Source organism: Leptodactylus fuscus, chromosome 4, assembly GCF_031893055.1.
Source record: "Leptodactylus fuscus isolate aLepFus1 chromosome 4, aLepFus1.hap2, whole genome shotgun sequence".
Taxonomy (NCBI): domain Eukaryota; kingdom Metazoa; phylum Chordata; class Amphibia; order Anura; family Leptodactylidae; genus Leptodactylus; species Leptodactylus fuscus.
In genome coordinates, this window is record NC_134268.1 from 45261639 (window position 1) to 45279348 (window position 17710).

Consider the following 17710-nt stretch of genomic DNA (forward strand, 5'->3'; position numbering starts at 1 on the left):
AGCTCGCATTTACATTGTGTGAAGGTAGCCTTAGGGCTGGTTCACACGGGGCAAGGACGCAGATTTTGACAGCGAATTTCGCCTCAAAATCCGCCTCCATACAATGGTGGTCTATGGAGACTGGGGTAATGTGGGAGCTGGAACAGAGGAGGGTTAAATTTTGGGGATTCTAATGACGGTACGGAAGGGTTTACATTAAGTATTGTGATAGGCCTGTCTGAAAAGATGTGTCTTTAGTTTGCACTGGAAGCTGTAGAAATTGGGAGTTAATCTGATTGTCCGGGATAGAGCATTCCAGAGAAGTGGTGCAGCTCGGGAGAAGTCTTGTATACGAGCATGGAAGGTTCTGATAATAGAGGATGTAAGTGTTAGGTCATTGAATGAACGGAGAGCACGGGTTGGGCGGTAGAGAGATGAGGGAGGAAATGTATGGGGGTGCGGCATTATGGAGAGCCTTGTGGATGAGGGTGATAACTTTATATTTTATTCTATAATGAATAGGCAGCCAATGTAGTGACAAGCACAGAGCAGAGGCATCACTGTAGCGTCTAGCCTGATAGATGAGCCTGGCTGCTGCATTCAGAATAGATTGTAGAGGGGAGAGTTTAGTGAGGGGAAGACCGATTAGTAAGGAGTTACAGTAGTCAAGGCGAGAATGAATCAGAGAGACAGTAAGTGTCTTTAATGTATCTCTGGTAAGGAAAGGGCGTATTCTGTGTCCTTTGCCCGAAGTCTCTTCGCGCGTGATCAGCCAGCAGAGTCGACTGAGCTGGCCATTTTCCAGGGGCCGAATGGACATTTGTGTAAGAGGCAACAATGGCCGCACAGACGTGGTGAAGAGGAGTTACATAGTTACATAGTAGATGAAGTTGGATGAAGACATCAATCCATCAAGTCCAACCTATAACTCGACAATCCCCTACAGTGGGATCCAGGGAAAGTCAGGAGAAGAAGACAGAGGCATCGCTGGAGAGTCTTTGGAGAGCACAGGAGACGCGTGCCCCTGTGCTTTCTGAAGACTCATTTGCATACGAAAGAAAAAAGAATATTCACACAAATGGTGGTGTGGATCAGAATAATAAAGGTAGGAGAAGAATATCCTATATAAAGGCTATTCCGATGTGGTCTTTTGTAGAATAAGGGATTCTAATGATAGTATCCCTTTTTAGGGACTTTTCACATTTACAGTACAAAATAATTGTTTGATTTTTATTTTTTCCAAAAACAGCACCACGCTTGTCCATGGTCTGTGTTCGTTACTACATCTACGTCTCAGTCAATAAGATTTTTTTTTAAGATTTTCTGTCCCTTGTGATGGCAAGCATTATACAGCATGCAGCATTTTTCTTGCAATCAAAACAACAAAGACCGTAAAAGGACTCTTATAAGTAAATGAGGCCTGGTGGGCGTTATGTGGATCCATCAGACCTATCATAGCATCGCTGCTTCCATTATAAATAAAAGCCACGACGCTAGCGTGAACACAGCCTAGCTAAATATTTCTTTGCTGATTTCGCGCCATAATAAAATGATTACTTTTATCATATTGGTTGGTGATAAAACACACAAACAAACAGCCTATATGAGAAAAGCAAAGTTTTGCAAGAAACAAAAACAAATTTAAAGCATCAGAGTAACTAGAAACTGTATCGGATAAGATATTATGTTTATTATTCACAAATAGGTTCACGTACAATCATTACAAGGTATCAAAGAGAAATCAGGAAAGCAGATCGCATACAGACATGCAGATCTGACAGCCTGTCCTTGTGATAGACAGAGACTGCTTCAAAGTTCCTTGTAACTTGCCTGTGGAGTCTGTCAAGAGAGACGCTGTAACAGAATAACTATAAGAAAGATTCAAGGGTAGCGCTAATGGCAGGATGTGTAGTACTTAACACATCCTTGTTTGTAATAGTATGAACAAGGGCAAACATATTTGTGATTAAATATGCATTAGGTACCAAGGGCTGTGATGAATGCCGCAGACTTCTGCATATGAGCCTTTCTAACGTACTATCAATGCATCCCATTATGATCTTCACTACCTCTCCAGAACAGAAAAGACTTCCATGGAATTAAGTAAAGGCTTGAGTCACTAAAAAAGAGAGAATCTGTAGCTTGGTGATTCCAGGTACTCTGCTCAGTATGGAAGCTAAACCAGACGGTTATTCGAGTCCTGTTCTAAATACCAGTCATTGTGCCGAGGAATGCCGATATGGTCTGCAAGCTTATGGGTCAAATACAATCAAATTCCCATGGTGCTGTATGTTATATTCATTCCCTCGTGCTGCACATTATTATATTATTGCCATGGTGCTGTACATTATTATATTGTTCCCATAGTGCTGTACAGTATTATATTATTCCAATGGTGCTGTACATTATATTAATTCCCTGGTGCTGCACATGATTATATTATTCCCATGGTGCTGTACACTATTATATTATTCCCATGGTGCTGGACACTATTATATTATTCCCATGGTGCTGGACACTATTATATTATTCCCATGGTGCTGTACACTATTATATAATTCCCATGGTGCTGTACATTATATTAATTCCCTGGTGCTGCACAATATTATATTATTTGCACGGTGCTATACATTCTTATCTTATATTCAAGATGCTGCACATTATTATATTAATCCCATGGTGCTATACATTATTATATTACTCCCATGGCGCTGTACATTATTATATTATTTCCGTGGTGCTATACATTATTAATTCCATGGTGCTGTACATTATTATACTAATTTCATGGTGCTGTACATTATTATATTATTTCCATGTTGCTATAAATTTGAGGATTTACAAAACACATAATACACAAAACAATACAATACAATATCAACAGTGACCAACTGGTACAGTTGGATTGAGAGCCCTATCCGCAAGGGCTTGCAATCTAGGAGGTAAGGGGGATAGAGACAGTGGGTGAGGGTAATTTCAATATCCATAATTACAAGTATGCCCTAGAAAAACATCTTTATAGACAGACCTAATCTAATTGAGCTTAGCCTCCTTCTACTATTACTACTATACTATTCTTCAGAACCTGATAGTTATCCAATGCTAGCCCGTACATTACATGCACTCATACCTATACATACACAGGTACTGGCTGGTGACTGGTTCATGTAGCTTTATAAGTACTACAACTTTTTTAAAAGAAAAGCTGGCAGCACTATGATACTACTTTATTTTCCGTGTCACCCTTAGTTCCTGGTTGACTGTAAGCTCTTGCAGGCTGGGCTCTTACTCCAAGTACTGAACTGTTTTGCTTTGTTACACCACAAAATCTGATCGTTTTCTGTACAAGAACCCTAAAACCCTAAGAAACCTATAAATTGCTGAGGAATATGGTGGCACGATATCAATTTAGTTTATTATTTATAATAAAGAATATAGTGGATTATATAGTGGATTCATACCTGACTGCATTTATGAAGAGAATGAGTATGTGTGTAAGAATGCATATGTGTGTAAGAGAAAAAATGCAACTTGTGGTATTGGGGGGGTTCAAAGTAGATTGAATTGAAGTTGGAGTACTGCCACAGGACACGTGACAAGCACTCACTTTCTGCAGATAATGTAACAGGCACCCCCACACCTCTGGTAGGCAGTTGTGTAGCTAAAGTCTTGTGGGCCCTGGTGCAATATTTTGTCTGGGGCCCCCTACCTCATCCCTATATTGAATTCTTGATAGTGATGGTTACGGGTGCTAAGGAGTTTAATCTCCCTTAGTGTGGTTAGTGTAATCTGTGGGTCTCCTTGGATTATGGGCCAGATGGAAGCTGCAATCTCAATACTGATGCCAGGGCTTACGGGCCCCCTAAGACTCCTGGTCTTTGGTGTGACTGCCCCCTCAAGTTATGCCCCTGCTGGTAAGTGATGATGGCATGTCACATGACTACACATGGTCAGGTTCCATGGCTGCTGTTCCTTTCATGGGCTGGAGACACAATGACAACCAGAAGGGGAATACCAACCACAACATGTACAGTTTTTAATAATTTTGCAACTTCTTGGGTCATCTAGGCACCAAAAACTAAAGCCTATGACAGCTAGAAGCAGGTGGAAGTTTCAAGTGCTCTAGTGTAAGCAAGTTTTTAAAGAGGCACCAGCAATATGAATAAAGGCAGCCTATTTAGTCTGCCAAAAGTTGTGGCTTTTTTACGACCGTATACTGCCATACTCGCTTTGATAACATCCCTTGTATATTTTCAGTATTTATAGATATAGCGGGCATTAACATGTATCTGATAACTTGCTGCAGCGTGAAAATTCACACCGTAAGTCAAGTTAAAATTTGCTGCAGCTATTTCATTTACTTACTGTTTATGACTTGTTTCCATGGGCTCAGGATTTCTGTATGTGCCCATAGGTGGAGTCCCCCAGTTCATTTTAACCCTTTCAGTTATCTACCGTTCTAAGTGAAATGAACTGAACCGGTGAAAAAGTCCACATAGATTTCTTCCTAGAAGAACCTGACATGAAATGCTGCCCACTGGCGAACATGTTACACCTTCAACAACAGCATTTCTAAGAAGGAAGAAATCTCCTGCAATTTGCTGTTTGTAGAGCGGGATATCACCGGCTGCATCCTGCTTGTGGAGATGCATGGGTAAATAACCCTCCTTGCTGGAGATGTAATTATGGCTTTCTAAAAGCTGATCCCTTTTCAATGCATTTTTCCCATTGTGACTGGCATTAATCAATAACGTGAGCAGATTTTTTTCAGCTACAGGAAACAGTATATGACAATGGCTTGTTCTCGAGCACGCTTTTTAAGAATCCCTTTGTTCAGAAATATATATTGATGTATTACACGGAGCTGTTTCTCTTTCCAATGAAACAAAAGCTGGCTTTGCAATCTGATTGCGGACTGAATATCTCTATGTATCCACAGTGGGTCATTCCCATACATCGCATATGTCAATCATATATGTCAATCAAGGCAACGATAGCTAATAAAGAGCATATTTTGGCCCATGTGATGGGCTCCTGCTACATAAAGAACCACATATATTGGAGTGATGTCTTCATCAGTACTGAGGCACCATGTGACGGCGTGAGTGCCGCTGTCACCCTATATTGTATATGGCGTTTTAATGTTATTATAATGATCAGGAAGGAACATCCATTAAATACACATTAACAAAATAACTATTCAATGTCATTTGTGCAGCATTTACAAAAAATCCAAATAATTTATCATATTTGCAAGTGTGAACTGGAGTAAAATCAGATGCTAAGACACAACTGTACATCTCTGTGTTCATTACTCATAAGGAGATGCCCAATATACAAAGGGAGGGGGGTCTTACAATAAAGATTATTATGATATTATTATATTGTAGTATTTACGAGGGCGGTGGAGTCAGAGAGTAAGTTTGGGATGGAGTTGGAAAAAATTCCATGACATTGACTAGAGATACAAAATAGGATGATTAATTGTTCTAACTATTATACAGATATTGATCTTTATATAATTAGATACATAGTTAGTTACATTCTTACTATGATAGGAAGTCAATCATTAGATGTTTAATGAGTTAAAGGATCTTTACTGCTTCTGTCTGATCATGACTATCAGCCAGAGTCAGAATTTGGAGTCGGCCGATGCAAAAATAGAGGAGAAAAGAGGCCTACCAAGTCCACAGCCCTGGCACCTACCTGCATATTTGGCCCCATATTCCTCTGTGGAATTTCTGCCTCTATTATACCTTTACAGAAAATGTTTCCGCAGGTAAACGCATTTTTGAAATCATCACATTTCTGCTACAGATTTTTTCTGCAATGTGTGGATGAGATTAGTCAGACTCCCATCTACTTTGCAGGTACTGTAAAACACAGCGGTTTTGGCCATGACTTCTACGCTATGTGGATGCCACAGCACTTTCTTTTCCACATATTAATTTGATATATATATATATATATATATATATATATATATATATATATATATATATACACACACATGTATTGCCCAAAAGTATTGGCACCCCTGCAATTCTGTCAGATAATACTCGTGTTCTTCCAGAAAATGATTGCAAGCACAAACTCTTTGGTATTAATTTCTTCATTTATTTTGCTTGTAATGAAAAAACACAAAAGAGAATGAAAAAAAGTCAAATCATTGATCATTTTACACAAAACTTCAAAAATGGGCCGAACAAAAGTATTGGCACCCTCAGACTAATACTTGGTAGCACAACCTTTAGAGAAGATAACTGCGAACAACCGCTTCCGGTAACCAGCAATGAGTTTCTTACAATGCTCTGCTGGAATTTTAGACCATTCTTCTTTGGCAAACTGCTCCAGGTCCCCCCTGAGATGTGAAGGGGGCCTTCTCCAAACTGCCATCAAGAGATCTCCCCACAGGTGTTCTATGGGATTCAGGTCTGGACTCATTGCTGCCACTTTAGAAGTCTCCAGTGCTTTCTCTCAAACCATTTGCTAGTGCTTTTTGAAGTGTGTTTTGGGTCATTGTCCTGCTGGAAGACCCATGACCTCTGAGGGAGACCCAGCTTTCTCACACTGGGCCCTACATTATGCTGCAAAATTTGTTGGTAGTCTTCAGACTTCATAATGCCATGCACACGGTCAAGCAGTCCAGTGCCAGAGGCAGCAAAGCAACCCCAAAACATCAGGGAACCTCCGCCATGTTTGACTGTAGGAACCGTGTTTTTTTCTTTGAAGGCCTCTTTTTTTCCCTGTAAACTCTATGTTGATGCCTTTTACCAAAAAGCTCTACTTTTGTCTCCTCTGACCAGAGAACATTCTTCCAAAACGTTTTTGGCTTTCTCAGGTAAGTTTTGGCAAACTCCAGCCTGGCTTTTTTATGTCTCTTGGTAAGAAGTGGGGTCTTCCTGGGTCTCCTACCATACAGTCCCTTTTCATTCAGACGCTGATGGATAGTACGGGGTAACACTATTGTACCCTCGGACTGCAGGGCAGCTTCAACTTGTTTGGATGTTGGTCGAGGTTCTTTATCCACCATCCGCACAATCTTGCGTTGAAATCTCTCGTCAATTTTTCTTTTCCATCCTCATCTAGGGAGGTTAGCCACAGTGCCATGGGCTTTAAACTTCTTAATGACACTGCGCACGGTAGACACAGGAACATTCAGGTCTTTGGAGATGGTCTTGTATCCTTGAGATTGCTCATGCTTCCTCACAATTTTGCTTCTCAAGTCCTCAGACAGTTCTTTGGTCTTCTTTCTTTTCTCCATGCTCAATGTGGTACACACAAGGACAGAGGTTGAGTCAACTTTAATCCATTTCAACAGGCTGCAAGTGTGATTTAGTTATTGCCACCACCTGTTAGGTGCCTCAGGTAAGTAACAGGTGCTGTTAATTAAACAAATTAGAGAAGCATCACATTTTCAAACAGTGCCAATATTTTTGTCCACCCCCTTTTTTATGTTTGGTGTGGAATTATAGCCAATTTGGCTTTTTGAAAATTCATCTTTGTGGTTTTCCATTGAAGACAAATTAAATGAAGATAATAATACCAAAGAATTTGTGATTGCAATCATTTTCTGGAAGACAATGAGTATTATCTGACAGAATTGCTGGGGTGCCAATACTTTTGGCCAACACTAATTATATATATATATATATATATATATATATATATATATATATATATATATACACACACAGTACAGACCGAAACTTTGGATATATACACAGTACAGACCAAAAGTTTGGACACACCTTCTCATTTAAAGAGTCTTCTGTATTTTCATGACTATGAAAATTGTAGCTTGACACTGAAGGCATCGAAACTATGAAGTAACACATGTGGAATTATATGCTTAACAAAAAAGTGTGAAACAACTGAAAATCTGTCTTATATTTTAGGGTCTTCAAAGTAGCCACCTTTTTCTCTGATTCCTGCTTTGTACACTCTTGGCATTCTCTTGCCAAGAAAATGTTGGAGCTTATACTTTTATTGAGGGGTAACAAACACTAAGTGAATAAACAGCATGCTATTGTAGGATATCTGTGTAGTAAGGCTATTATAACAGTACACTACACAAATAGTGCAGAGGGCTATGAGTCCCTGCCTTCTCTGACTCATCATATAATATGAGGCAAGGAGTCCAGGTCTTCCGTTTAGGTTTGGACCAATGTATGGACTAGATTTTCTGTTCTGTGTTCTATCGTGTGCTGGAGGCTTGAACCATATATCAATCTGCTCAGCTTCTGCTACTCTGTACCATCCATTTCTGCAGATCGAAGCACATGTATAACATGACAGGTTCCCTTGAAGGACAAAAAAAACTTGTTGGTGTCAATCAAGTGATGGCCACATATGCGTTCCAAGACCCCAACGTTGATAAGTGGGTCTTAGGAACAATGTGATTTTTGACATGTCTACATGAAACTGAAGAACTTGTTTAACCTTCAATACATAGCAGTTGCAGTACTTGCTGCTTATTATTCATGTTGTTAGGACAGATGAAGGAAAGCTGGTGGATTGTGATGCATACATTGTTGTATGAATGTGTTACATATAATACATAGTTCTAGGTTATACTTTAGCCAGGTATTGTAGAGTGCTGCTTGTTACCAATGCCACAGTCAGAACGGCAGAGCATAGTGTCAGGCCGAATTAATTTCTATGAGCCCGGGCGTACTGAATGACTGGTGACAACAAAAATGAATAATTGCTGCATGATTCTTCCTACAGCCTGCCTTATTACTGTAACTGTAAGGGGAAAAAGGGCAAATACAATGTGGAATGTGACATGTGGCCCCGAAGCCTTTATCTGACTCTACCAGAGACTTCCCGACCTCGGCACGCACATAGCGCCGCTTATAATTGCTAGTTCTCCCCTCTGCCCCTATTTCTCTGCTCTTCACAACTATGGTACACAAAGAGACAACATTTATGTCTTGTTTTATCTCTACCGGCAAATATTTTATGAATAAATAAATATTAACAAGACATCTTATCAGCCGTGACATTAATCCCTTAATGTCCCACACCAGCAAATTATCACTAAGTGCCATCTGCAAGTCTCCACCATCTTGTCACAGTCATGGTCAGCACAATGTACAACGCTCTCCTTAGGATACAATTGTGGAAAAGAATGCAGGACGTTCTAATATAAGCAATAGGAAGAAAGTAAGCCTACATGTATAGACAGAATGTGTATGGAAAATGTAGGTAGCCTTGGGGCTGGTGTTTAAAGAACAGTTCAAGACGAGATATTGATGGCCTATCATATGGACGTGTGATCAATATCAGATTGGTTGGTGTATAGCATGGCATACATTGTCCTCCAAAATATTCAAGATTGGATCATTCTTTTAATACAAATCAAAGGATTTTGTGAAAAATGGCCATCTAAGTCTTAGAAAAAAATCTACCAGTCCTGCTCTAAATGCTGATGCAATTCCTCAATATAATCCTTGGACCGGGGGGCAACACGGTGGCTCAGTGGTTACCACTGCATCCTTGCAGTGCTGGAGTCCTGGGTTCGAATCTCACCAGGAACAACATCTGAAAGGAGTTTGTATGTTCTCCTGGTGTTTGCGTGAATTTCCTCCTATTCTACAAAGACATACTGATAGGACAAAAAAAATGTACACTGTGAGCCCTATATGGGATCACAATCTACACATAACATATATATATATATATATATATATATATTTACAGTCCTATGAAAAAGTTTGGGCACCCCTATTAATCTTAATCATTTTTAGTTCTAAATATTTTGGTGTTTGCAACAGCCATTTCAGTTTGATATATCTAATAACTGATGGACACAGTAATATTTCAGGATTGAAATGAGGTTTATTGTACTAACAGAAAATGTGCAATATGCATTAAACCAAAATTTGACCGGTGCAAAAGTATGGGCACCTCAACAGAAAAGTGACATTAATATTTAGTAGATCCTCCTTTTGCAAAGATAACAGCCTCTAGTCGCTTCCTGTAGCTTTTAATCAGTTCCTGGATCCTGGATAAAGGTATTTTGGACAAACAATTCAAGTTCAGTTAAGTTAGATGGTCGCCGAGCATGGACAGCCCGCTTCAAATCATCCCACAGATGTTCAATGATATTCAGGTCTGGGGACTGGGATGGCCATTCCAGAACATTGTAATTGTTCCTCTGCATGAATGCCTGAGGATTTGGAGCGGTGTTTTGGATCATTGTCTTGCTGAAATATCCATCCCCGGCGTAACTTCAACTTCGTCACTGATTCTTGAACATTATTCTCAAGAATCTGCTGATACTGAGTGGAATCCATGCGACCCTCAACTTTAACAAGATTCCCGGTGCCGGCATTGGCCACACAGCCCCAAAGCATGATGGAACCTCCACCAAATTTTACAGTGGGTAGCATGTGTTTTTCTTGGAATGCTGTTTCTTTTTGGACGCCATGCATAACGCCTTTTTTTATAACCAAACAACTCAATTTTTGTTTCCAAAATGAAGCTGCCTTGTCCAAATGTGCTTTTTCATACCTCAGGCAACTCTATTTGTGGCGTACGTGCAGAAACGGCTTCTTTCTCATCACTCTCCCATACAGCTTCTATTTGTGCAAAGTGCGCTGTATAGTTGACCAATGCACAGTGACACCATCTGCAGCAAGATGATGCTGCAGCTCTTTGGAGGTGGTCTGTGGATTGTCCTTGACTGTTCTCACCATTCTTCTTCTCTGCCTTTCTGATATTTTTCTTGGCCTGCCACTTCTGGGCTTAACAAGAACTGTCCCTGTGGTCTTCCATTTCCTTACTATGTTCCTCACAGTGGAAACTGACAGGTTAAATCTCTGAGACAACGTTTTGTATCCTTCCCCTGAACAACTATGTTGAACAATCTTTGTTTTCAGATCATTTGAGAGCGGGCTGTCCATGCTCGGCGACCATCAAACTTAACTGAACTTGAATTGTTTGTAGAAAGAAATGGTCCAAAATACCTTCATCCAGGATCCAGGAACTGATTAAAAGCTACAGGAAGCGACTAGAGGCTGTTATCTTTGCAAAAGGAGGATGTACTAAATATTAATGTCACTTTTCTGTTGAGGTGCCCATATTTTTGCACCGGTCAAATTTTGGTTTAATGCATATTGCGCATTTTCTGTTAGTACAATAAACCTCATTTCAATCCTGAAATATTACTGTGTCCATCAGTTATTAGATATATCAAACTGAAATGGCTGTTGCAAACACCAAAATATTTAGAACTAAAAATGATTAAGATTAATAGGGGTGCCCAAACCTTTTCATAGGACTGTATATATCCTTGGACCAGGAAAGCTTGTCATCAGTAATGACTCCCCACTCTGGTGGTAAAGGGATGAATTGGATTTCCAAGCATCAGTAGACTGTAAATGCTAATTCATCTACAAGAAATTAGGATGTGGAATTTGAAGTAGAGCTTTGATTTTATGCCGCGGGTTTGACACAATGGAGCTTATCAGCATGAGCCTCATACTACGGAATAATCAGCCATGGAATATGTTGTGTCCGTCAGTTACTCCCATTGAAAACAACGGGAGGCAGATTGAGACCGGAATTTGGAGCTGATATTTAGGCGGAATCAGTCTCAAAATCCGCTCCAAATTCCTCTGTGTGAACAGCATCTAAGGTGTGTTACTAAAGAGGAACAAATACCAATCGCAGCATTTGAGAGTTTTGTTTTTATTCATACAGAACAGTCATTGTACGGAAGACGCAAGTTCTGCTCAACAGACAACACTTTAAGTTACCCCCCAGCCCTAAGCCCTACCTGTAATTCTGATAGAACTATGTGAATAGACATGTACTGCAGATATTGATATACGCTTATCTCTTATTGGAAAAGTAAACAATGTTTTGTAAAATATTAATATGCATTTCAATAATCATGTTCTGCCCAGTGGCTTAGAAATGTTATATCATTACATTGTGAGTGCTAGGCGACATGAATGGGCGGCACATAAATGACCTATCCAGAGTTTTGGTCCCAGGTTATGGGCCCATAACACAGACGCAGAAAACAAACGGTTGTGTTTATGGGGCCACAGAAATGAATGGGCCACTGTGCTTGGCAAGAAAAACACGGCTATCACACTAAGTGTGCTCAGGGTCGAGTGCATGAGGCCTTATAACATGTCAATACTGTGTGTATGGATGACAAATCGTTGTCCTACTTGTGCCAACATTTTTTTAAGGACATTCACAGCTACACCATATTTCAATTTCATGGAAACCTAAATGGATACATAGAGTCATAGAGACATCTTACTGTCACATTTGTTTGTATTATGCAATGTTCTTTAGCTAATGTAGGTGTATCTTCTAATAAAGAATTATACAGGAGGAGGATGTACCAAGCCAAGATGTTCTGTACTTTAATAAGATATATCATCAATTCCTGAAGGCTGAAATCCTGAACACCAGGATCGTCTCTGCGTCAAAGAATGAAGTAGCTATAGCACAAGTTAAAGGATTTTTCCACGACTTAAATACTAATAACTTGCCACCTGCCACCTTTTTTCCCTTAACAACGATCAAAGATGTATATGTTTTACTAAATCACTATATGTATAATCTATAACCTTTCCATGGCATCCATATGCATACTTTTTTTGGCATGCATTTCTTTTCCAGATTGAAGGCATAAGTTGTACTGTAAGAACGTGACCTGCATTGACTAGTGATACACCTACTGGTACATGCCCAGCTAGGAGGACCGGTAAGTGAGACCACATGTATGCAGTTCCATGTTTTTTCATTCCGGTCCCCCCACATATTGAGCAGGTTCTGTAGCTCGGACCACAGATATGCACAAAGATGTGTGAATTGTTCACTAATTACATATATTAATGTTTTCCAGTGTTGTCCATGTCTGTGTGACCATAACCGTACCCAGGAGCCATTCATAAAGGTTTACAGGAGCGTGTCTGATCAGCAGGTGCCCTCCGAGCACCGCAATACTTCATGTTTCAACAAACACAGTGTGTGCCCAAAATGTGCCTATAGACAATTTACTTGAAAAATGCAGCACTCTTATTGAGATCTGGATTCACAGCCCCTGTGTGTCGTGATTTTGTTGTTCCTAGTAACATTATTAAACTATCAATCATAGAAACAGACAATGATAGATATATCAGAAGTACTCCACAGGGAGGCAGCGTTCAGTACACTGGCTACTGCTAAATTACAACCCCCATCATCTTGCTGTTTACTTTGGATTTGACAAAGGTCCCTAAAACGTAAGTTTCAAAAAAACATATAACACATTTTTTAAACGGAGAGCCATAAAATAGTAAGGTATTTTATCTTTCTTTGTTAAATTGTCACATTCAGATAGAAATAATGTAATGTACAAGACTGGTCAGGAAGTATATTCCTACTGTAATGGAAAGGGTGTAAAGTGTAACAAAACCCTCATGTAAACGGAATAAGATTTATAGGAAATTTTCTGAGGTTTTCCACCAGCTATATAGCTATAGGTACACAGTTATAGTCATAGCCCTGTAGGTGAAAGGGCAACCTAATATATATATATGTCACTTGTATTAAATGTGGGGTGGGGACACTTAAAGGGTGCCTAAGTTTTCATCAAATGCTGAAATATTTTGCTGAGCAGTTTGTTCTCTGGTTGTATAAGCCTATCAGTTTTCTTCTGCTAATAGCCCCATTACGGCTGCAGCACATCTTGCATTTCCATCTGAGGTTGGGGGAGTACACACTACACAGCAGTCTAATGCTCCCCATACATTATTACTACTCCTTATTTATTTACATGTAATTCTGACAAAAGAAACTATAAAACAACAAACACACAGCTGAGAAAAGCACAGGTGACCATAACATAGGAGATATAGGGACACTGGACTGCAAATCCAGGTTATGGTGCAGCTAAAAAACTCCATGTCACAGAAAAGGAGACAGCTTAGAACAATTAGGAAAACTGCTTACTGTTTATGAATAATATGTCATCTGTAATAACACAAGTAACTAGTGAGAAGAACAAGCAGCGAGCACATAGCAGCAGATCTGTGTGTAGACATGTATAGACTGTGAAATCTTCTCTTCCTCCTCTACCTACTTTGTTAGGCCCAAGTCACTTCTGCATTCGGGCCATTCCATTTCCCTGTCCGCATGAAAAATATGGAGAGAAAAGTACTGCAAGCGGAAACCGAGTGGAAACCACATGGACCCCATTATAGTCTAAGGGGTCCGCCGGTTTCCTAAGGTAACTGCTTTTTTATTTTGATTAGGTTTCCATTCAGGGTTCCCCAAGCAAACTCCTCGAATGGAAAACCGTGCTTAGATGTGAACAGGGCCTTACTTCTTGCGCCTGCTACTTTCTAAAGGAAAAACTTCTTCGGTAACATGGTTTTTAAGCTTAGGTGGGTGGTGTCTGGCATAGGGGTATTATTCTGGGATGAAAACATTATAAAAAGGTCGCCAGCATGTCTCCACATTAAAAGTAATTACAAATGGATCCAAAATGCAAAAAACAAACAGAAAAGCTCACGCGTTTCAGGAATGCATACTTCGTCCCTTACTCATAGCTCTAACAAATGACAGCAATAGAAACCCTTATAAACACTAGTCAGACCACACCCAACCCTCAAACACAGGTTAACCCCATAAATACCTGGTTTGAATATTCAGCCATAGGTTTTGTACACACGATGCGGTAAATAGATTTAGAAGGTAAGTGGCATGACATTCAAACAGAAAACACATACAGTCCTATGAAAAAGTTTGGGCACCCCTATTAATCTTCATCATTTTTAGTTCTAAATATTTTGGTGTTTATAACAGCCATTTCCGTTTGATATATCTAATAACTGATGGACACAGTAATATTTCAGGATTGAAATGAGGTTTATTGTACTAACAGAAAATGTGCAATATGCATTACACCAAAATTTGACCGGTGCAAAAGTATGGGCACCTCAACAGAAAAGTGACATTAATATTTAGTAGATCCTCCTTTTGCAAAGATAACAGCCTCTAGTCGCTTCCTGTAGCTTTTAATCAGTTCCTGGATCCTGGATGAAGGTATTTTGGACAAACAATTCAAGTTCAGTTCAGTTTGATGGTCGCCGAGCATGGACAGCCCGCTTCAAATCATCCCACAGATGTTCAATGATATTCAGGTCTGGGGACTGGGATGGCCATTCCAGAACATTGTAATTGTTCCTCTGCATGAATGCCTGAGGATTTGGAGCGGTGTTTTGGATCATTGTCTTGCTGAAATATCCATCCCCGGCGTAACTTCAACTTCGTAACTGATTCTTGAACATTATTCTCAAGAATCTGCTGATACTGAGTGGAATCCATGTGACTCTCAACTTTAACAAGATTCCCGATGCCGGCATTGGCCACACAGCCCCAAAGCATGATGGAACCTCCACCAAATTTTACAGTGGGTAGCATGTGTTTTTCTTGGAATGCTGTTTCTTTTTGGACGCCATGCATAACGCCTTTTTTTTATAACCAAACAACTCAATTTTTGTTTCAAAATGAAGCTGCCTTGTCCAAATGTGCTTTTTCATACCTCAGGCAACTCTATTTGTGGCGTACGTGCAGAAACGGCTTCTTTCTCATCACTCTCCCATACAGCTTCTATTTGTGCAAAGTGCGCTGTATAGTTGACCGATGCACAGTGACACCATCTGCAGCAAGATGATGCTGCAGCTCTTTGGAGGTGGTCTGTGGATTGTCCTTGACTGTTCTCACCATTCTTCTTCTCTGCCTTTCTGATATTTTTCTTGGCCTGCCACTTCTGGGCTTAACAAGAACTGTCCCTGTGGTCTTCCATTTCCTTACTATGTTCCTCACAGTGGAAACTGACAGGTTAAATCTCTGAGACAACTTTTTGTATCCTTCCCCTGAACAACTATGTTGAACAATCTTTGTTTTCAGATCATTTGAGAGTTGTTTTGAGTAGCCCATGATGCCACTCTTCAGAGGAGATTCAAATAGGAGATCAACTTGCAATTGGCCACCTTAAATACCTTTTCTTATGATTGGATACATCTGGCTATGAAGTTCAAAGCTCACTGAGGTTACAAAACCAATTTTGTGCTTCAGTAAGTCAGTAAAAAGTAGTTAGGGGAATTCAAATCAATAAAATGATAAGGGTGCCCATACTTTTGCACCGGTCAAATTTTGGTTTAATGCATATTGCACATTTTCTGTTAGTACAATAAACCTCATTTCAATCCTGAAATATTACTGTGTCCATCAGTTATTAGATATATCAAACTGAAATGGCTGTTGCAAACACCAAAATATTTAGAACAAAAAATGATTAAGATTAATAGGGGTGCCCAAACTTTTTCATAGGACTGTATACACCCTTGCAATGTGATTGTCATTCATGTCAATATCAATGTATTTCATGTTGATTATCGGATTATGATTTCATGTGTATAGGTGTTTTCTGTTTGAATGTCATATCACTTACCTTCAAACCTGGTATTTATGGGGTTAACCTGTGTTTGAGGGTTGGGTGTGGTCTGACTAGTGTCTATAAGGGTTTCTATTGCTGTCATCTGTTAGAGCTATGAGTAAGGGATGAAGTATGCGGTCCCGAAACGCGTAAGCTTTTATGTTTATTTTTTGCATTTTGGATCCATTTTTAATTACTTTTAATGTGGCCTTAGTAAAGGTTATATTTTAATTCAACTTCATTGGCATGCTGGAGACCTTTTTATAATTTCTTCATTGCAAGTTTCCTCCTTCCCAATCGGGAGTTACTCCGTGCAGCCCATCTACTATATGCATCTACTCCATGGGTTTGAGCGGCTTTTTTGTGTTTTCTTTGTATTATTCTGGGCACTGACATTGTCTACCTCTGATTAGACCTCTGAATCCCACCCCCGAATCATGCCCAGTACAGAGCCTAAATAGCATGTCAGGCACCAAAACTAACTGCACTGATTGCTCAGGAATTGTGGAGAAAACATTCCAACTATTCCAGAATCAGTGGAGCAGTGTCTATTATCAGGTGCAAAGATTTGGAGTTGATGGAGGTGGTGAAAGGTCCTCTTTAAGGGAGCTCTTTAATAAATTAATTATTATTATTATTATTATTATTATTATTAATATTATTATTAATAAACCACACAATCTTTAGGTGCTGACGATGTTAGAGGCAAGGAGGAGGTCCTTTATTTAGACAAATTGTACTGTGACTGGGGTCCTATTTGGATAATAAAATTTTTTTTACAATGAGTATAAGGATTTGTTAATCCATCAGCCCTGTGTATTAAACTGAAACTATATATTTTAATATGGTAAGGGGTCTCGGTGGTAGAAAGAGGGGTTTGGGTGGGATACTCCATATTGCTATGCTGGGGTAAAAAGGAAACAGTAAAAGAGAAAAATAAAAAACAAAAGAACTAAGAATACTGTAATACAAGTCCTCAGAACATGAGATGAAAATTTCCTTGCTATTGATGTATATTCCATCTCCTCGTGCTTAACTCAGCCGTGTTCTAATCAGAGCTGCAACATGTCTGCAGCATTTCCTATTGCTACCTGCTGTGCCTTGCCTCACAGTTCTTACCAAAGTGTATTTCAGAATCCTTAAAGAACAGCGCTGGATAAACATGGCTGCCATCCACACATTCCGTGTTGAGCTGAAGCAAATTTGTCACATAAAGCAGCGTCCGTTTCCGCTTCAAGAAGCAAACCTGCCATTTCGTCTTATCACTGGGCATCTAGG

General features: G+C 39.7%; 1 protein-coding gene across 1 annotated transcript in view; it reads right to left on the reverse strand.

Annotated features, from left to right (window-relative positions):
* Positions 1-17710, reverse strand: part of LOC142201133 (uncharacterized) — a 279771-nt gene that overhangs the window by 16522 nt on the left and 245539 nt on the right. The window lies entirely within an intron of this gene.